Raw genomic sequence first — 24,306 nt, forward strand, 5'->3', positions numbered from 1 at the left:
TTTTAATACATAGGCAACCTTACCAACCTTTTGCAAGATTTTACATGGACCCACATAACGAGGACTCAATTTCCCCTTCTTTCCAAATCTAACCACCTCTTTCATTGGTTAAATTTTCAAATACACCTTATAACCTTCTTCAAACTCCAAATACCTTCTTCTATGATCAGCATAAGACTTTCGCCGACTATAGGCCATTTGCAACCGGTTCCTTATCATATGAACCATTTCCAAAGTCTTATAAATCAAATCGGGACCAAGAAGCGATAGCTCACCCACTTCAAACCATCCAATAGGATACCTACACCTCTTACCATACAAGGCTTCATAGGGAGCCATGGAAATGGATGAATGAAAATATTGTTGTAGGCAAACTCCACCAAAGGTAAATGTCTATCCCAACTCCCTTTAAAATCAATGATGCACGCCCTAAGCATATCTTCAAGGGTTAGTATTGTACGCTCCTCTGGACCATCCGTTTAGGGATGAAAAGTGGTGCTCAACTTTACTGTAGTACCTAACCCTTTTTGGAACGACCTCCAAAATCTAGATGTGAATTGTGCGCCCCGATCCAATATGATGGATAACGGAATTCCATGGCAGCACAATCTCATCTAGGAAGACTCTTGCATAATCCTCCACCGAATATGTAGACTTGACGAGAATAAAGTGAGAGGATTCAGTCAATTGATCCACAAGCACCCATATGGAATCATATGACTTTTGAGTCCGAGGTAAACCTACTACAAAGTCCATATTGATGTCTTCCCACTTCCAAGTAGGAATTTGGATCTCTTGTAGTAAGCCACCCGGCTTTAGGTGTTCGGCCTTTACTTGTTGGCAATTCAGACACTTAGCGACAAACTCAGCTATGCCCCTTTTTAGACCTTCCCACCAATATATCTCCCTTAGGTAATGGTACATTTTATCGAACCTGGGTGATTTGAGTAGCGGGACCCATGTGATTATTCTAGGATCCGATCCCTCAACCCATCTACACCGGGAACACATAATCTCCCTTAATACCTTAAGACACCATCCCCCCAAGGAGAATGACACATTCAACTTGCCGAGAACCGATTCTTTCAACTCCATTAAGGCTAATAGAGATGACTTGGAGTTATGATGAACTATAGAACCCCCATCCGGAGATCTCTCCAACATCACCCCCAACCTAACCAACCTATGTACTTCCCTTGCTAGGTCCTTATTGGCTTCGTTAAGATGGTATACACTACCCATAGTCATACGACTAAGGACATCCGCAACTACTTAGCCTTGTCGGGGTGATAAAGGACACTCATATCATAATCTTTCAACAACTCTAGCCACCTTCTTTGTTGGAGATTCAACTCCTTTTGGGTAAACACATATTGGAGACTCTTATGATCGGTAAAAACATCAACATGAAACCCATACAAGTAATGCCTCAAAATTTTCAAAGCAAACACCACGACCGCTAATTCAAGGTCATGAATGGGGTAATTTCTCTCATGTACCTTTAGTTGCCTAGAGGCATAGGCTATCAACTTCCCATGTTGCATAAGCACACACCCCAAACCTACTTGGGATACGTCAAAATACACTACAAAACCTTTTGTAACCTTCGATAAAGTCAACACCGGAGCGGAAGTGAGCCTATCTTTCAACAATTGGAAACTTTTCTCACATGCCTTTGACCACTCAAACTTCTTACTCTTTTGATTCAAAGTAGTCAAAGGAGACACAATGGACGCGAAACCATCCACGAACTTCCAATAGTAACCCGCTAAACCCAAAACTCCTAATGTCATTCGGAGTCAATGGTCTAGGCCAATTTTTCACCGCTTCCATTTTCCTTGGGTCTACCTCAACTCCCTCACTAGAGATGATGTTCCCAAGAAATGTCACTGACCTCAACCAAAACTCACACTTACTATATTTGACATACAATTGACGTTCTTTAATGGTTTGCAATACTACCTTAAAATGACCCATATGATCATCCTCATTCTTTGAATATACCAAGATATCGTCAATGAAGACAATGACAAATGAATCTAGGTAATTTAAAAATATTCTATTCATTAGGTCCATAAACGCCGCTGGAGCATTAGTGAGACCGAAAGACATGACCAAGCAGTCATAGTGCCCATACCTAGTTTGAAAGGCCGTCTTTGGTATCCTCACCTCTCACCCTAAGTTGGTGATACCCCGATTTCATGTCAATTTTTGAAAAGTAACTCGCCCCATGGAGTTGATCAAACAAGTCTTCAATCCGAGAGAGAGGGTACTTATTCTTAATGGTAACCTTGTTGAGTTGGCGGTAATCAATACACATTCTCAAGGACCCATCTTTCTTCTTCACAAACAAAACCGGAGCACCCCACGGAGAAATACTAGGCCTTATAAAACCCTTATCTAGTAAATCCTTGAGTTGAGACTTCAACTCTTTCAACCCGGCCGGAGTCATCTAATAAGAAGGAATTGATATGGGATTTGTATCCGGTAGCAAATCAATGCCAAAGTTGATTTCCCGTTCGGTAGGAATACCGGGAAGGTTATTAGGGAAGACATCCGGAAACTCACTCACTACGGGTACCGCCTCGATGGCAAGGACTTCGAAGTCTATATCTTGGACTCTTATTAGATGATATAGACAACCTTTTGAGATCATTTTGCATGCTTTGAGACAAGAAACAATACGACCTCTAGGAATAGAATTTCCCCCTATCCACTCAACAACGGGTTCATTTGGGAAGTTAAACCTCACCACTCTTAACCTACAATCAATGAATGCAAAACATGCATATAACCAATCCATACCCAATGTAATATCGAAATCAAGCATATCGAGTTCTACTAGATCAACATAAGAAACTCTATTGGGAAACATTAGTGGACAATTTCTATACACTCTTTTTGCAACAATCGACTTATCCACCTGAGTAGACACTATAAAAGGTTCATGCAAAATATTGAGTAAAATATCAAGATTTTTAGCTACTAGAGGTGTAACAACTGATAAAGTAGTGCCGGGATCAAGTAAGGCGTATACATCAAGAGAGAAAACTTTCAACATACCGGTCACCACATCGGGGGAGGTCACCCACCGGAGTAGACACTATAAAAGGTTCATATAAAATATCGGGTAAAATATCAAGCTTTTTAGCTACTAGAGGTGTAGCAAATGACAAAGTAGCGCATGGATAAAGTAAGGCATTTACATCAAGAGAGAAAACTTTCAACATACTGGTCACCACATCGGGAGAAGTCTCTTGCTCACCCATAGAGCGGAGAGCATGAAAGCGGTTCTTCTTTGGAGCATCACTAGAACTACTTGCTTGAGCTTGAACACTACCCTTGTCTTGACTCTTCAAGTATGGGTAATCTCTCATCTTGTGATCACTCTTGCCACAACTAAAGCAATTATCCGTCCCCTTAAGGCAATCACCATAGTGCTTCTTACCACACTTTCCACAAGTTGGCTTCTCATTTGGTGAATTAGTCCCTTTTCCCTTCTTGAATTTAGGATTAGACACCCTATCACTACTAGCTCTTGCGAATTTGGAAGGGACTTGATTAGAAACCCGCTTATTAAATCTAGGATTGTCTTGTATCTCAAGCCTATTCCTTGAAAAACCTCCATCAAATGACCTTGCTCTCTTAGCGTCCCTACTTTTTCGCTTAGCCCTTGCCTCCTCAACCCTTCCTGCATAAACTATAAGAGGGGAAATGTTCATGTTGTCATGTAGCATTGCCAATTGGCACTCCTCTTGTAAGTCCTCCGACACCCCCATCACAAAATGGCTCATTTGGCCTCTAGGATCGGAGACTAAAGAAGGAGCATATTTGGACAACTTAATGAATTCCAAAGAGTACTCATGGACACTTTTTCCTCCTTGGCGAAGATTGATGAACTCCGTCACTTTTTCCTCCCTCATCTCTCTAGGTAAGAACCGATCTAGAAAAGCCGCCTTAAAGATCTCCCAAGTCACCGGACCTCCCCTCAACGGGCTATTATCCCTCCATTGCACATACCAAGTTTGAGCCACACACTTGAAGACACCCCCATAGCATATAGTATCTTGTAGACCTCATCGATGAATTCTTGGGGGTCTTCATCAACCTTGAACTCATAGAAAGTAGGAGGGTTCATTCGAGTGAAGTACTTTAGATAGGAAGCCGTAGTAGTGACTTGTTGATGAGGACGGGGAGCGATCTCCCGATTTGCTTGGGCCGTCATAGCTTGGGCTTGAACCATCATAGCTTGTGCTTGAGTAGTCATGGCTTGGGCCATTTGAGCAAGAATAGCCCTCATCTCAGCCTCCGTTATAGGTGGAGGGTTAGCGGGGGCTTGATCAACATTAGCATAAGTTGAGGAACTTGGTCATCATGGGAGGAGCTCCCGCATTAGCAACTTCCTCCTCAAGTCTTCGACCCGCATTCCTTCTAGTGTTCATGCTTCCTATAAGCAAAATAATATGATTATATGCAAAAGCTTAGCATAAGTATACTCTATTGGCACAATATAAGATTTCCAAGAAAGAGAGTGATTCCTAAGCATCATATAGGTTCCTACTCATAAGTGTTGTGCGCTTCACAATTATGAATACAAACCTACATAGACGTAGTAGATAGAGATACATAACTCAATGATATTCAACCTCATGCTCTGATACCAAGTTTGTCACATTCGAGTTTACCCTCTAGACGTAACTGACGTCATCGTCCTTTTTAACGACTAAGACTAGCCTCTTAGTCTCATGTCATTATATTCATACGTTGAAAGATGTAGAAAAATTTAAAAGTTTCATTATCACTACTTGGAGGTTTACATAGACCTCTACATACACATAATATATATTCATATCGAGTATACATAGACCCTTCGTATATGAAGGTTACATATCCTTCTACTTTTATTGCACATACATATACGTAAAATATAGAAATAGTCTCAACGATTGTCTCATCTCAAGCCATCTAAATGAATATCACAATATGGGCATAGCCCTTACATCAATCCAACAAGACCATGTATAGGTCATACGAAAGTACAATACTCAATTAAAAAAAGAAAGGAATGAAAGAGTCAATAAGCTCATAACAAAATCCGTAAGCAAGAGGATGACATTGCCCTCGAAAGTTGAGGACCTACCCCACTTAGATGAAAGGAAGAATCTAAGCCTTCAATAATGTATCCTTCCAAACTCTTCAACAACCGAAACCTAAAATGTTTGAGAAAAGGGAAGAAAATGGGGTTAGTACTCCACATGTACTAAGTATGGGATCTTATGCACATACACAAGCAAAACATGGTAAAAGGGACTTTTTAGTCAAAGCATGCCATTTTACCCCTTTAGGGACATAATGCAAAGTCAAGTAAGTCATATCAACCAACCAAACATGCTTACTATCTCAACAAGTAATACTTATCCCAACATACTTGAGACCATGATTTACTACAACCCTAACATCAAGGAATAATATCATAAGAATGAATAAGAGTCAAATATATCATGACAAGCAAGACAACTACTCACAAGTCCTTATCAAGTAAACAAGTGCAATGACCAAGCAAAGCCCTATAACCTTACTCAATCAAGTATCCCCAACAAGAAAACATGACCAATGTCCAACTTTACATATCATGACATTTAGGTTTACATTGCATCATATATTAACATTACAACCCAAGGCATATTCATAAACGAACTAATCAACATATAGTATCAACAATGTGCCACGGTCATCATGTATAAATTATATATTATCATAAAATAAATATATATAAGAACCTCCTCCAAAGAATCCCCTCAAGGATAAATAGTGCAATGTTTAGATAGAGTCTCATACCCCTACCTAGACTAAGTGATATACCGTGGTTTCACGGTATTTTTAATGCTTTTTCGTTAAGTTTAGTGTGTGTCTAAAAGCCTTTTTGTATTGATTTTTATGTAAAATTCTCTTTATTTGCAGGAAATCTTTCTAAAGATGAACGCAAAAGTTTTTGAGCAAGAAATGCAGAAAAGTTACCACCTACGGAGCTTGTGACGGTCCGTCGAGCTTGTGACGGTCTGTAGGTGTCATCTTGGTGAAACTGCTGAAGAGAGATGGGGATGTCTGACCTAAGTGTGGGATTACGAAGTTCATGACGGACCGTCATAGCCACGACGGTCCGTCCTGCTGGTTCGTCGACGGAGACCCTCGACGGACCGTCGTGATTGAAATGATCCGTCATACCTGTTCGTCGAGGGTAATGAAGAAAGCAGCAGAAGGATTTGTAAAGTATAGGATGACGGAGAGCATGACAACCCGTCGTGACCACGACGGCCTGTCATGAGGTCGGTCGACTTGGACGAGTTTTGACAGATTTTCAGCAATTAGAGTCCTTCTTTTATTAGGTTTTTGTTTTTTCATATATAGTTGGAAAAACCTCGTTTTGAGGGGTTAGACTTTTTGTTAGTAGACTATTTTATGTTATACTTTTAGTTAGTAGACTCTTTTATGTGAGACTTTTGATTGTTAGAATATCTTCGCAATTGTTACACCTTTTTTGGAATTGATTGTTGGTGATTTTATTGATTAATCAAGTGAATTTCTGGATTTTATTCTTTCTTATCAAAGTAAGTGCATGAATTCTTATATTAAATATATGAATATTGTGATTATATTTATGGGTAACTAAACTCCATAACTAGGGTTGTGGGAACCATGGGCGAATAATGAGGTAAAACCTAACTAAAATAACAATTCTAGAATAGTGTCTTGCATGTATTGATAATTCTTTCGTTTAGAAGTCTTTTAACGGATTAGCCAACGTTAGAACTCGCCTTAATGCTACTTGGCGGACCAAGGAGGTAGATAACAGGAAAAGAATTATCAACATAGATTTAGTGTATACTATCTAATAGGCTAGTATTGATTGGTACGAGGTAACAACTTAGTCAAATATTGAATACAATACTTAATATGAGGTAAAGGTAAGGGTTAATATAGCAACACACGTAGCCGGACCAAGGTGCGGAGTGAAATTTTCTAGATGCCGGACCAAGGATTTAGAAATACATAACTTATCACTTTACATGCAAGATGCTAAGAAAGAATTGTTATAGTTAGAATTATCAAGTTAAGAACCTATGGGCAATACTTAAACCCTAGTTACTTTTATTAATTGATTAAACTCCAAGATTTGAACATGTTAGTTGTTTACTTTAATTTAGCTAATTATTTTCATTCATTTAGATATAAAAACCCCCCTTTATTGTCTTTTGTGTTCTAAGGAAATAATTGACTAAATAATAGTAATAATAGATTAAATTTAAGTCTGAACTATTTTTCTCGTGGGAACGATCCCAACCTCATTAGTTGGGTTCTTTACTTGATACGACCGCTTTACTTCTTATTTGAGAAGTAAGTTTGAGCGTAGCACTAAGATAGACCCCTTATGTTATCCAAGTTAAAGTTCAAGTCCTTTAATTCATCTTACCTTTTGGGAACATCTTGCCCTAACTGACATAGACCACATGAGCTAGTGTGGAATCGGTGTCATAAAACCTTACACCGAAAGAAGGCATACTACTTGCCAAGGTAGTACCAAAAACATGAAACATAACAATTACGTGGATCCACTAGCAAGTATTCTTATGGGGGCAACATAGTTCAAGAACTAGAAGATATAGTTTGGACCCTCTTTATGCGCCATGCATTATACTCTCCAATCTCTAGAGTAAATAGTGTTCCTACCTTCCCTATGTGGGAAGGGACACTCCTCAATCTACGTTTAGAACCTGAAGCCGCTGTGCGTGGGTCACTTCACTCGGTGCTAAGCTAGAGTCCTTTTTTGAAATGTCTTTAAGCCTTTAATTATCAAACATAGCTTAATTTAGGCAATAGGGTCTACCTCTTGTATAATCATCATCATCAATAGCTCAATAAGAATTGTATGAGTATAAGTCCTTTTATCACAATTCATATAAGTGAGGTTATCAGATTAACATTTCATAGCATATTAAGGCACATTGATAGATTTCACCATCCTTATATCACATACACCTTAATCAACCTCACAACATAGTCAAGACATTTCAATTCAACATCATACCACCATATAATCCTAGTATAAGGCATACTTTAATGTAATATCATGACTTAACAACAATTAAGAACAATTGGAAATAAAGATAGAGATTCTAAGACTTACCAAGTCTTCCTCATAGTCTATCATCAAGGTCTTACCATCAACCCATAACTCAACCCAATTTGGGGAGTAACATCATCACACAATGATAACCAATAAGATAACAAGGCCAATTGCATCTCTATAACACAATACAACTCTAGATCACAACTTGAGACAAGATAGATAGGCTAATTTCACATTATAATTCATAACCTAAATCACATCTCAAGAACTAGCATGATAGGCCTATAATTCATCTTAATTTAATCATAATAACACCATAGGATAGTAATCTAATCAACAACCAGTTCAACTGAATGATCACAATACAATATAAGTCAAGATCACTACATACGGTTTGGGGGTGGAGGATCATATTCTTCAATTTAGACCAAACCATCAACAATTACCATAAACAAGTTGAATTACATGTTAATATACTTAATATAAACCTAAGAAATCATTAACAACTAAATCCATAACTTCATTTTCGTAATTGAATGAAACCCATAAGAAAACTCTACTTTTGAAATCTATTTTGAAAAAACCCTTTAAGGAAAGAGTCTCAAAGGTGAATAGAACCCATACCTTAATGTTTTTCAACAATTTGATGGTGAATTCATCCCTTTCAAGCCCCCAAACCCTAATCCTTGCTAGTCTTCAATGGTGAGTTCATTTAGAGAGAGAAATAAGAGCGAAGGAAGAGAGTTTATTTGTGAGTTGTCTTTAGATTAATGAGGGTTGAGGGTATTTATAGTGGGACTTAATCAACTTAATTAGTCTCCCTTTAATCCCCAACTAACCCCTAAACAACTTAATTAATTAAATAAAGTGAATTAAAAACGTGCAGCAACTTAGGACCCTCACAGACGAGACCCCGCTTACGGGCCGTCTTTGAGTCGACAGACATCCACCCCTCCATCCTGCACTCCGTCGTCTTGGTCAGAGACTGTGCAGGCGAGGGGCTTCCTCCAATCGTCTAAGTGTGGGACTATGGTGGCATCGATGCCCCGTCGATCCACATACAGACCGTAGCCTCCACCTCTGCACTCCGTCGATGAGTTAAGAGGTTGTGCGGGTGAAGGGGCCTTCTCCACCAGACTAAGTGTGGGACGACGGTGGATCAACGCCCCGTCAATCTACACACGGGCCGTCTTCTGTCCCGTCGATGCACACTGCCAGGCAATGTTGCATCAAACTACAAGGGCCCTTGGTTGGTCCTTGGGGAGTCGTACCCAGACGTTTTAACCATGAAACAACTCAAACACCTATTAGCTACCTTTTCACCAATTTTCGTACACTTCCGACTCCTAAAAGTTAGTCAAATAGGATAAGGCACACAAACATCCCTTTGAACCCAACTTCGCGGACGTCATGGACGTTCTCAGATGTTTTGGTTCTTAAACCTCCTAAATGACCTATATTCATTAAAAATGGAGTTATAAATAGTACTTAGACTTTATGACACCTATGTTAGTCTTTACAATATGTCTTGGATTTTCAAGGTGTTACAAATACAAAACCCAAACTTTTTATACAACGATGTTGGCATCAATTTTATACTTGCTACAAGATCACATAATATATGTGCATGGATGCTCTGCTCCATAGTGAACTAAACTGTAAAGCTACCCAGATATTTCAATTTTGGTGGGTAACTTATTTTGTATTCGGGAGCTGCACTCTTTAGTAAGTGCTACAATTTCATATTCATACAACCTCCTTTTATTTTCCTCCATCTCCTTCACATACTTTGCATACCTAGATAAACCCTGCAAAAACATTTACTAATAAAAAATTAATGTGAACTTGGTTAAAAAGAGAGAGAAACTCACCAAAACATTTGTCCCGCTTTTATTTTTTAAACTATGGAGAAAATGGTGGAGGTAGCTTCATTATTGTTTGCACGCTTCCTTCATTGAAACATTTTCACTCTCCTTAGTTTCACTATCTTTGCCTGCAAGTTCCACATTTTGTTTCTTTGGAGCCAACTCCTCCAACTGTAACCCGCTGAGTGTACCTACCATATTTACTTTCTTGGGATTAGGATCAGTGTTTCCCAGCAACCCTCTTTGAGGCCGTACGTTGTGGGCACCAGATAATTGCCCGAATTGTTTCTCCATAATATTTGTACCTAATTGGGTATGTCTCAAATAGGCAGCGAACTGACCTTGATCAGCCATGATCTTCTTGAACATCTCTTCCATGCTCATGTTACTTTGCTGAATATTAGGCTTCTCCCTTTGGTTCTGTTGTTGATACCCATATGCATTTCTTGGGGTCTATATTGATTTTGGCTTATGCCTTGTTATGATTTCCTCCCCAAGAGAAGTTTGGATGATTCTGCCAATTGGTATTATAGGAGTTCCCATAATTCTGATGACCTCCTCCACGTTGTGCATTACCTATAAAATTTATAAAATTTGTGTTTACTCCATATACCTCGGCATTGTGATCTCCTCATCCGCAAATTTCACACCATGTAAGTGGTTATTAGACTGCATTTACATGATCTGGTTGTAGGCCCAATGATAGGTTGTTGAAATGGGTGTTCATCATATTCTGCATCGCAACAATTTGTGCAGTTAATCCTGTCACTGAATCTATCTCCAACATTCCAACAATCTTCTGTACTGCCGGTATAGCACCTCCTCCATTCCACTCAGCATTGCATTGTGAAATCTTGTTCAACAGGATAAACAACTCAGCATAATCTTTCTCCAAAGCCTTTCCTGTACCAACACTACGTTATACTGATGATGGTGAGGAAAGCTCAACAACAACACTTTAAACTTGTCCCAAGCCTGGTACAAGTTCTCAACCTCTTTGTCGAAAGCTTAGGATGTCACTCCTTAGCTTAGCCATTTTCCCAGATGGAAAAAGTATGATAAGGAACTTCTGTGCAAGATCGTCCCATAAGGTTATGAAGTTCCCAAACTCTGAAGCCAACCATCACTTTGCTTCCCGCAGCACATAAAAGGGAAATAAAGTGAGCCTCGCGTAATCTATATTCACGGAAACTGGAGTGTAAGTATCACTAATTACAAGGAAATTTTGGATATAAACTTGTGGATCCTCATGCGATAAACTATTGAACTTCCTATTAGTGTGCAACAATTGCACCATACTTTACTTCCCTTCAAATCTTTCACCAACATTAGGGTTTCGAATGCATGAAATCACACTAGTGGTATGTGGAATTGCCACGTCTCTCCCTTTCATCTCAGACATATCGCTATAGGTTCTTTGTGTTCAACTCTTGCTACATGAGTTACTAGTTCACTAGCAATAAGAGGGATTGGGTAAGTGAGTCATCTTTTCCTTCTCCCGTAATGAATAATCTTCCTGGTTCAACTAAAGGCTCTACCAAGTCCTGACCGTCTTCTAATTTGTGAATTCAATATCACCTACAAACTGCATAGCTAAGATAAAGTTGTCAACACTTGCTTCTCAACTTCAGAAATTAGACAAATCAAATACTTCCTAATTCAGAAGTCCTCTGCATCGACACAAAAAACTTGTTGCAACAAAATCACACACGCAAGTGTATGTGGTCGTTCAATTATTGAAGTAGTTCTTACTAAGAGTTGACTATTTTCCCACAGAGACTTAAAAAGAGAATGTTCGATTTTTCAAGTGCTTTCAACTGAACACAAGTGTTATCAAGGTCGAAAGAGTGATTGAATTTGTACTCTAAAATTTAAATAAAGGTTAAATAAAAGTGATTCAATTTCTAAGGGTTCGAACAATAATAAGTTAAAGTCCAGGGCTGTAGCTCACATTAGGAACCATGAAAATTATCTTGTTGAATGGATATTCATTACTATCAAGTGAATGATCACAGGGTTAAAGATATAATTATGGTATCTCGACCTCTAATCGCCTACGGTAAATGAAAACCTAACTAAATCGTTGAGCGGGGATTAACTGGAACAATTAACTGAGCATTACTATTTCTTCTTGTATGATGACCAAGCAAGGTTTCTAGTTATATACTTATCCTATATACAAATCAAATCTAATTCTTAAGAGAAAAGCGTGCTCCTCATGCCCCACGTTTTATCCTCTTATTCCTCTCCCGAGTACAATTCAGATAATATATTTATTTTAGTAGTGATGAAGCATGAAATATGAAAAATAAGAACATAAGAGATATTCATATGATAGTTAATGTCAATCCATTAAACTTTAATAATTTACAATCATCCTGTAGCCACAGCCCTAGAACTAGGGAAATTAGCTACTCATAGTAGGAAATTAGATTAAGCAAAATACAGATATCATATGTAGATCGAAAGTACAAGAGTTTAGGAATGAACCCTAAGAATATATGCAATAGCTCTCCAAATCTTCATTCTTGAAAAACCCAGAAAAATTAATAATAAAAATAAATTTGAGGCTATTTATAATTAAGTTAAAACGGCCAAAAATTGTAAGTATGGGAGCAATGCGGAGGAGTTTTTAAGCTTCAATTAAAGGACTTTTTCTTTTCTCCGCGACATGGGGTTGTCATGGTCCGTCATGTTCCAAATAGTTGTTTGTGCACAAATGACACGAACCACTCTGTTTCACTTTCCTTTCTCGAACCAAAGACAAAATCCCTCTCCGCGGGTTTCTTTTGGATATTCATTTCTTCATTCTTTATTCTTCATTCTTGCTTCTTTTCAACTTGGATATTCGTGTTTTCCATTGCCCATTTCAGTGCTCGTTTCTTCATCTAAGCTCACCTACACAACTTATCATATTGGTTAATATAGATGCAATTTAAAAAACTTGAAACATCTATAAATTAACATAAAACTATTCCAAACTTAGCTAAAGTAGGGTGTTATTAGGTTCCTAGGCATATAAATACGCTTAAGATCATGAAACACCAACTCAGTTTGACATAAATGACTCAAGAACAAAATAAAATAAAAGAAAGAAAAAGAAAAATATTTTTCTCCTTGAAAGAACTGCGACATAAAGAAAACCCCTGGAGTTTATTAAATTAACTACTATTAATAAAGACAATTTTAATTTTAGCTTATATGGAATATTTTCATTGTGAGAACAAAGCCTTCTTGAAAAGCACCAAGCATAAATTGTACGCAAGCATGGGTAGTAAAACAACAAAAATGTGAGACCAACTCGCCTATCAAGAAATCAATCACCCACACAAGCATGCCCAACAAGACATATTTCAACATTCACAAAAGAAAATGATGAAATCAACTGTCAAACTGTCACAAAAATTAAAATTTACTCCTTTTGTTTCAAAAAGAATGACCTCATTTCCTTTTAGTCTGTTTAAAAAAGAATGACCTTCTTCTTTTTTTTTTTTTTGTAACATTTTAATTTCAGCTTTCCACGTGGCATGTTTAAGCCACAAGATCAAAAGGAAATTTTGTACATTTGACCTAACTTTAATTTATGATCACAAGATTCAAAAGTCTTCTTTATATTTTTAAACTCTGTGCCAAGTCAAACCAGGTCATTCTTTGTGAACGGATGGAGTAACATATTAGTAGTTTGAAACAACCCTTAGGAATTTTCGGTGGCTTAGCTTGTTGGTTACCTGAACTCCCACCTTATTAATGAGGGTTAAATTCCTAGATTATAATTCCCTCCCCATTTCCCCTTCTCCACCCCTATTTTTTTTTAAAAAAGATGTTTTAAACAACCCCCCCCCCCAACCAAAACGTATCATTATCCTTAATGCTAATGCTTGCTCAAAATGAGGGATAAAGGAAAGTGATCATACCCCCTTGTATACTTGAACCTATTTTGCCTTCCATAAGTTGGGACTCACTTTTCTCTATTGTATCACCCTCCCAATGTTGGGTTCATATTCCATAGAGCCTTTTCCCTTTCCTTATCAATTACAGATTGCATGGTCGTGACTTTGTCCTCAAAGAGCTCAACAATTGTGCTCAATTTGTCTACTTTGGAATCAGTCCCCTCATGACATCTCTTGACATTGTATCTAATATCAATTTTTTTTCCTCTGGTACATATTTTTATCATGTATCCCTCATGGTGATTAAGGGTCTAGATCGCACACATTCATCTATCCTTTTTATGAATGTGCATCAAAATTTATGACAATGATTCATGATAATTTTAGAATACGGTAAATGTAACACCTCAAAAATGGAAAATATGGATAGGGATTGAAAGTTGGGAGAAAATTGTTGATGCACTGGTTCCATGATCTCATGTATGGACCATGAGAGGCTATACACATTGGATAACCATTTGTGGGTGACACTTGGAAGGTTGCGTCTATGAAATTGGTACACAAGCCCAAAAAATGACTCGTGGATGATATAACGGCTCGTGTTTTTGTCTCATAGTTGCACCTTTGGACTTAGTGATTCAAAAAAGTTGGGATTACGAGTGAGTGTATATGAGTCATACATAGATATACGTTCAATAGTCACTGTTTGTATTACACTTTAGGGAATCCTTGATACTCAGAGTATGAGAGGGTCTATGGTTTGTATAAGGTTATACAGATTGTGGTTATCAATTCTTTGTATGAAATCAGAGATTTGGGCTTTCTTGGTTCACAAAGAACTAGTACGGTCTGTGATCGAATGTACGAATCGTACATGGATTCGTAGAAGTGATTTACAGTTTTAGATCAAGGGTATTTGTATATCTTCCTACCCTTTAAATCTCTATACTACTTCATTTTAAATTTGACAATATAATTGTTTCTCTTAAGACCCTAACTATCCTATTCACTCTCATACTTTTAGAACCCTAAAACTTTGTAATGTTTTCTTCTCCAAGTTTCTCTCAAGGTGATTCAAGGGCTTCCTTAAGTTCAAGTCTTCTTTCCAAATTTAATCTAGGGCTCTATCAAGGTATGTAAAAACTTCATTGATATGTCCTCTTCACCCATTGAGTCCCAAAGAAACCCTAAAATCTCTTTTTATGAATCCCTAATTCTAGGGTTTCATGGTTTTGTTGTGGATTCAATTGTGATTATAATTTTATTCTCATTATTGATCTTATCATGCATTATTTGATCGTATTTAAAGGTTTTCAATGATTTGCACATGAAACCATACTGCAAGTGATTTTGATATGAAATCAAGCTTTGATGATATGCACACATTGTGAAATAAGGATGTTTATAAACTAAAGATGCTTTTGAATAAAGTATCATCATATTTTATGAAATTAGATTACTTTCAATTGAAGTATTCTCATTATGAAAGATTTTCATTATTTAGATGCTTTCGGTTAAGTATCTCTTATGAATTGATTATGTTATGAAATAATGATATTTTAAGTAGCTATGATTATGATATTTCTATGATTGACTTGGTATTTTTAGATTCTTAAATTTAAAGGAATATGAAAATGAATTTGATATGATTATGCATATTCTCTGTTAGGAGTTTACTTAACATCGAGTTGTACTAGTGACGATTACCAAGTTCCAAAACTACGTCCCTCCGATAGGATGTTCCAATTGGGAAATAGATAGTGGATCCACATAAACTTATGATTATCGTCCTTACTTTGCTGAGTAAGACATTCTCTTTTCGGTGTGGAAGTAGTACACTAACTCCATGTTATAGTTTTCATGGTTTATGTAGGTTAACAATATCTCCCACATAGTTATGAAAAGATGTATAATTTAATTTTCAGAATATTGCATTGACTTTGTCCTATGTTTATAAACTCAACTTATCAAATTATGTCAGGTTTTACTTATTCATTCATTATCATGTTTTCAGACTCATTACATTATTATGACTATATTCATGCATCTTTCCTCATACTTAGTACATTATAAGTATTGATGATATACATTCTTATGCTTATACTGTTTTAAATTATAGTTTCTGATGTGTTCATCCAAATCGTGATTAGTATTAGATCCTATCAACTTGATCAGATTTGGTGTTTCCTTATGGTTTGACTGCATGCCACATATGTTTCCTTTATGTCATTTCTAACTATCTTTGGTTTTCAGACTGTTTAAGTGATCTGGGGCTTTTTCAATCACTTATTATGTAGTAGAGGCTTATTGTTAGACATAGTATTTCCATATATTGGTCTCTGTACTTTGATTTAGCATTATATTGAGATTTCTATTTGAGGCTTTGATTCCTCTTATCTCGTTATTTCAGTTATGTTTTAGTTTAGTGTCATGCTATGCCATTATTTCGTTTAGAGATTTTTAGAAGTGTATACACTATGTCACATATAGGTATAGTCTTGGGTCATGATGGTAAATGACCTACTAATTTTAGAGTAGCTCGCCTAACTTGGTAAACCACGATCGGATATGTTCCAATTTTACATCCTTTCGTAATTTGGATTAACAAGGTAGCAGGCTCCATTGAAATGTGAAGAGCATCCTTTGAAGGTATCAGATGCTTCTGCCCGAAGTCAAACCGTACTTGTGCTTTAGGTTTTAAGTCTTGGCGGTGAATTTGGCCTTTAGTCTGCGTCCATATCAGGGAGCCTGTTGCAATAATCACTTCCTTTATGATTTTATATTTTTTCTAGACATGTTGATAGTGTACTTTCATGCCATGTATCCCAAGCCGCAATTTATGAGTAGATTGATCAATTTGTTGAGAAGGTTGTGTACTAGATAAAGTTATTACGTTACAAGACAATTGTGAGATAAATATCCGAGCAAAAGTATCTTTTTGATATTTTCTATAATGAAAAAGGGAAATAAAACTACAATATTTATGATAGAAAAATAATAAGAGTGTAAAAAGAATTCAACAATGAAACTCAAAGTGAGGCGTACATTTTCGCATTTACGAGATTGTAAACCTCCAATACAAACGCCACCTTCAATCAGAAAATTGACAACCATTTGAGCAGAACACTGTTAATTGGTATTTCACCAATGGAAAACTATAGTTTGTAAGTGAAATGATAGTCCAAGGTTTAAGAAGCAGTGAAGTTCCTCTCCTAAACAACATTGCACCTGCGAAATACTGGCTAGCCATTGTGAAGCGCAAGTGTTCCACAGTTGGTGCCATGACCAAAATTTGTCCAAATTCAACCTAACAATTCATAATGCAACTCCAATAGATACTCAGAATTCCCCAAAGGATTCACAAGCCATTTATATATAATTTTCAGTGATTTCTGTTAAGAAGAACGTTAATCTATATATCATTGAAAATTATCCAGCACACAAATAGGTAACTTAGGCCCTTTAAAAACTCTTATTCACAATATCATCATCACCAAAAGATTAAAATCGCTGACATTAGATTATAAACACAAAGTAAAAGCACTCATTCGCAAATTTTAGCCCCAAAATTACATATTTAGATAATGACAAATTTTCCCTTATGAATGACATCAACATTCCATTGTAGAACAATTTCGTGTACTACATAAACACAGTGAGTTACTCAGACTTCACCCGAAAACAGGGATTTTAAGCAAACAAAGGCAGATTTTACATGATAAACATCATATTTAAGCCCATTTACTTCAGATCTCACAATTTTAAACACTAAATCTCTTTTCAAGACACAAATTTAATGTTCAAGCAAGTGGATTCTGGAGTAAAACTTAACTAAAGAATGAAATCGTTACCACATTATCAAATTATGAAACTTAAAGTTAGGAAATAGAGTAACATACCAGATTTGCAGATCGTGAAGTAATAAATCAAGAACTCCAATGGTGGGTCTTCAACTTTGAACTCAAGAACACATTCAAAAAGGAAAATTTTCAGATTTTCAAAGTGAGTTTGTTGATTAAAGGAAAGAAGGATTGAGTGTATATAGGGAAAAGAGAGATGTGCATGGGAGATTTAGCAGTTGGGATAAGAAGGGTTAGGTGGATGAATGTGTGAATGGAGGTTAAGGGAAATGTACAAGGAAAGACGTGAAGGTTTTTGGACTTTTGGGGGAAAATGTGGTCAAAATAAGGTCCTTTGAGTTTTCAAGAGTCAAAAATAAAATTCTTTATCAAAGTTGACTGTGATAGGTGACATGCCAATCACAATCGGCGCGATGCCATTCATAGAGCAGATCTTGTGAATTAGTGTTAGTGTATTGTGTTAGACTAGCGCTTCAACTACGTTGAACAATAGTCAATTGGTGGTTCATCGTTCAAGCACATATTCTAAAGAGTGTTTTTCTCAATTATCTGATGAGAACCTGCGTTTAATTGATGATGTATACCATGCAACCATTGTTTCACTTGTCTAGCCTCGATGGTCTGTACGCGCAATCTTTCATTATCGTTGCTTAGCATCTTTTCGCAAACCATAAAAACACATCAAACAACAATTATTGTAAAAAGAAATAAAGAAAAATAGTTCAGTTGCCTCCAAGAAGCTCTTGATTTAAAATTGCGACACGATGCAAGTTCCTCAATCTCGCCTAGTGTCGGTGGCAATTTCCTTTCTCGTGGATGTTTCATCAGCTCATGCACATAGTCTTCCACGGATACTATCCTTCACTCAGCATGTGTCTTTATAGTCATGTCAACCTTAAACTTTACTAATTCATCACCAATTATAAATTGGAGCTCTCCAAGCTCCACATTAACAATTTTTTTTCTTTAGCGGGTATGGTCGGCCCATAATGATAGGTACCTACAACTCCACATCACAGTCTAACACCACAAAATCCATCGGCGAGATAGACCTATCTACTTTGATTAACACGTCAAATAATTTACTAACCAGTTTCTCGATAGAGCAACCCGCCATCAATAATTTCATAGGATTGCGTTTGAGATTCCATAGACCCATTGTTTTAAAAATCATAAAAAAAAAACATCAAGTTGATACTTACCCCTAAGTCACATAAGGCCTTATCAATTTTCGGCACTCCAATGGTGCATTGTTTGGTAAAAGCTCTCAGATACAGTGTTGAAAAGCTGAGACATTTCAAGTGTGTTCACGTTAACCACCCTCTTCTTTTATAGCAAATTTTTCATAATTATTTAGTACCTTGATATGTGCAATTGAGCATCAATAAATGGAGTATTCATGGAAAATTTTTTTGAGATAACTACAAACTTCTTGAAAAGCTCATCATCTTTCTTCGTCATCACCTTTTGAGGATAAGGAGAGGAAAACTCAGGATCATCGCCTCGAAAGGATTTATCCCATATTCCTTTCTTAATATCAACTATCACTCTAGGAGGATTGATCAGTCCATGATTTGAACTCATTTTGGGTTTTCTTTTAATAAATTTAGTGTCTTCAAATGCATATTTTGTCCCTATAACTGATATAAATTCTTGATTTTCAAGGATTTGAACTGAGGAACAAAGCACGAACACTAAGGGGCGAAAAGGAATAAGGCAGCTGAAAGAATGAAAAAAGAGGACATGAGGATCACCTAACCTATTAGGCAAGTAGTCGAATGGCCTTGGTCCTGCCTTATATTCCAATGTGTTAATTCTTGTAGGAGAAAATCATTTAAGCGATCGAAAGGAACAATTGGTGAGTTGTTGAACTGTTATGTGATGCAACGTTTTATCGCCCAAAGTAACAGAACCTCAAGGATGTTGAAGGAAAAGGCGAAACGACGATACAAATGACAAAGGGTGGATGCCGAGTGTATCGGCCATCCCGACTTATTGTGCCGACCGATCCTTAGCAACAACTTTTTCGACAACTATAAATACATTATTAAATTCTTAGTTTACTATCTAAAAATTGAGAAATCAGATAGAGAGTAATTCACCTAGATGTGAACATTGTCTTAAGCTTTGGAAGATTTGAAATTTTCCAATTTCAAGAAATTGGAAGTGGGTGTTGAAGATTCTTCATTGTAAACTTGTGTAAAGACAATATCAATCATACCCAGTTGATGGAAACACCAGTTGGTATCGATTCCTTGCATTTTACCATGTCTAGCTAAAACTACAATTGTTATAGTGTTACTATGGGTTGATATAACTGTTGGATATTGCTAATTGATAGTTAATTGTCATGTAGAAGTGATTTCGTTCAGTATTTGTGGTTGAATTTAATGGGTTGTAGTTGCATGGTTTTCATGGGTTCAACTCGAGAGAGTGAATCCTAAACCCTTTCCACACATTCAGCTCGAGAGAGTGAATGGACTAAGGTGAAGGCTGTGCTTAATTGTTGCTTGTTGGTGTTCGAGAGAAACCGATTTGATTCGAGGTAAACTACTCGAGAGAGAGTTCATCCCACTAAAGTCTAGGTTATCTACTAATATGCAGTTGTTTTCCACTAATTTTAATTACCCTGTTGTTTGTCTTATCCCATAATCCTATCACATCCGAAGAATCGCATCTCCATACTTGTGTTTTCGTGTATATTCTATTTTAGTTGATAACTGAGTGAAAAAACCCTTTTAATAATTGACACTTGTGTCACCTTTTTAATTTGTGATGTCTTTACTCGTAAATGTCTTTAGTCATGATTAACTTGAACTGATTTTACATTTGGCTACTAATTCTCGAACCACTCCCTGTGGGTTTCGAACCGAACTCTTGATTGAGTTATTACTGACTAACGATTGTTGAAAATTAGTATTGGATGAAGTGATACATTAATCAAGGATCAACACCCCTTTCTTCACAAACATTCACTTTGTCCTCCTTGGACAACTCTTCATCTGTCACAAACAAATAGGTACACTAGGCTTTACCTCATGATCAACTTCTTTTCTAGCACTTTCCTTTGACATTACCTTGGTTCCTTCATGAACTTTACCAATCCTTGTGACTATTGCCATGCAATGAATATCATTCTTTCGGTTTAGTGGGGTGTCACTTGGGAGTGTGCCTTTGGCCGTAGGATTCATTTGAGATGATAAATGGTTCATTTGTGTCTCCAAGTGTTTGATTAAAGCAAAGTGAGAGCTAACAGTTTCAGTCAAATTCAAAACATCATTCTTGAGTTCCTTGACCCCGTTGTCCGTAGACTCAACTCTTTTTAGAACTCAGTTCAACATCTCTTCAATTTTAGAACCACTTGATCACTCACACTTCTTTTTTCTTGGTTTTGAGGAGGATTAGATTTTCGGGAAGGTACATATGTATTCCAACTTCGATGGTTATACCCATCATCTCCTCTAACTCTATCTTGATTGCATAATTGTCTTCGTGGTCTCTCCATTGACCATATCTATCTCTTCAACCTTGATTATCTTTTCGAGGACGCTAAGAACTTCGGTTTGTCACTTGATATACTAGTCAAGATCCCAAACCTTGATTTTTTCCAAATATCTAACATTTTTTTATCTCGTTCCTCCTCTTTCTTTCTCATCTCATTTGTCATTGTTGAGGCAATAACACTAGCGCCTTTAACACTATCTTGAGTATGCCATGCTACATTAGTTTTTGTCATTTTGTTAAGAGAGATGGTATCTTGAAGGTAGGTAAGGTTCATGAAAGAACCTCCAGTCAAGTTGCTTACTACTCCTTGATTCACCTAATCCAATGCATAGTAGAAAATTTGGAGTAAAACTTGATCCGATAGCCTATGGTTTAGACATTATGTTACCTTCTTCTTGAAACTCAGTCACACATCATGCATAATTTCTATCGAGATTTGTTCATAATTGTTTATCTCATCCCTCAATTTCAACATCTCAGAGGAAGGATAAAATCTATCGAGAAAAATAGTCTTTAATTCCTCTCAAGTGGTAATTGATCCTCGATGTAACTCTCCAAGACATGTGGTAGCCTCTCTGGTCAATGAGAAAGAAAAGAACCTTAGTCGAACTGACTTTTGGTTCATTTTCACATCTTGAAAGGGAGACAAACATCCACAAAATTTATGAAGAGTTAGTTTGAGTCTTCCACTGCTTTGCGTCTGAATAACCACTCATTTGTAGCAAATGAAGCATTCGACTTGTCACTTGATATACGACATCATGTACCTCTGTTGATTGGTGAATTGCTCCGGCTACACCCAAATCCATGGGTGCTTCTTCAGTGGTAAATTCATTTGCAAAGCCCACACCATCAACACTTTCATTGTCACCTGTTTGGTCCATTTTACCCCCTTTTGCAAGCAACAACACAAAATAACAATAACACAAAATGCATAACAATGCAAATCTAGGAAAGAACAAAAGACAATCGTTAACAAATCCCCAATAATGACGCCATTTTTTTATAAACGCTCAACTATGTCTCATTTTTTAGGGCATAAGTGATCGATCGTATGCAAAATAATAAACCAAGTCATGAGTTCAAAGGGTTGTGTCTTCTAGTAAAGGTCAATATTTTTTAGATAAGACATATAAAAAACACTTGTTCATACTACCCTTTGTTGACTATAAATAGAGGGGCTTCCTTTGATTTTTCAACATTTTTTTAATCTTCTTCTTCTTTCATTTTTTTGTCTGATTTTTTACGGTTGAGTGAGTTTGAGCTTTAGCGAAATATGAGGTACCACTATTCTAATGAAGTAAAATGTCTATCCTCGGAGGGTATATTCCATAACCTCGAGTACTTTAGGAAAATAATTTTGTTGATATAATATTAATATTTTTCTTAATATATTAATTAGTATGTAATGCTCTAATATATAAAGTTAACAAGATGTAGTCTAAATTTATTTGTTTGTGTTAACAATTTCTCTTGTAATTTAGATATAAACTTGTAATATCTTTTACCAAAATTTGGAGAATGGTCATGATTTGTTTTTTTGATGCTCAAGACAAAAGAATGACTTTATTAATCAATGTTACTTATGCAATTTAGATTATCATGAAGTTTGTTTTAAAATAGTTATTACTATTATGAACATTAGACATTTTGTTTTGCTTATTTACTATTTTTCCTTTGACAAATCATGGTTGGTTGAATAAATTTAATTTAAGGAAAAAATTACTGAAGTACACGTCTTATATTTCCCTTATCTCCAATATCCCCTTTTATTTCGAAAATCTCTAAAATCCTTATTTCTCAATTAATGTATTTAATGTATCCGAACTACATATTAATGTATCTGAGCCAGTATTTAATGTATCCGATTTATTTTACACTATATTTAAGCTAGTGTTTAATATATCCGAGCAAGTTTTTAATGTATCCGGGCTACATATTATGTATTCGTTTTATGTTATAATGTATCTGAGGTACTCTTTGATGTATCTATAAGGTACAAATTTTAAGAGATTATTGTAATTAAAAAAACAGGGATAAAACGCAATTTACTCTTTACACTATGAAATTTATGTAAATTATATAAAATTTAAGATCATTTACAAATATATGAACTTATCAGCTTTCCTCGATCCAAGCCCGGTGAAAAAAAAAACATAAGAGTCCGATAATGGCCGGTCTTTAAAGGCCCTTAAGAAAGAGGCTTAAGTCATCGATTCCAATCCTATAACGGTTTTCTTTTTATTGGTATGCCGCTCCGCGAGCAAGGAGCGAGCTAAGTAAATCTTACCTGTAAATGAGTAAGATTCGATTCTTTTTCCTTTGTCCTTTTTATTTTGTCATTTTCTTTTCTCTATGATTCCGATTATTATATAATAGAAACTATAAGAATCCCAAAACATCACATAATACGTATAAAAACATTAGAGTCTCAATTATTTTTTTCAATTTCTAAACAGGTATAAGATTAACAGTTGATTATATATATGATTTCACAGATACACTATATTCTTTTAACTTTAATTTTTAATTTACCGGTAAAAAAAGAAAACTTTTCTCAATTGTCATAGTTCTCTTCACATGTTCATATGAGATCTAAACAATTTAACGTGAAATACATGTTCAAAACACATCTGGTTAGATGACAAGAAGAATACACGACAAATATCATTTATAAGGTAATATTCATGAAATGCGATAAATTACATGATTGAGCCTCATCAAATTGAAACAAATATATACATTGTTGCATTTAACTAACAAAATTTTTCATTTAATTAAAGAATTGCAATATTATTTCGGGCTAAACTTATTATTCAAATGAATTGGTAATAACGTGCAACACACGTATTAAAAAAAACTAGTATATATATGCTTAGGAGGTTTTGCTAACTTGTAAAACAATATTCATCTATGATGTGGATTCTACATGTACCTAGTACACATTTAGAAAAGGAGGAACGAGAAAATGCCAAATTCTCAAAGGGAGAGGGACGAGAGAACAAGAGATAGACAAATACACAGACGCACAGAGGGTCACGAGAAGGAGAGATACACAA

The sequence above is a fragment of the Solanum pennellii genome, chromosome 3 (genome assembly GCF_001406875.1).
Source record: "Solanum pennellii chromosome 3, SPENNV200".
NCBI lineage: Eukaryota > Viridiplantae > Streptophyta > Magnoliopsida > Solanales > Solanaceae > Solanum > Solanum pennellii.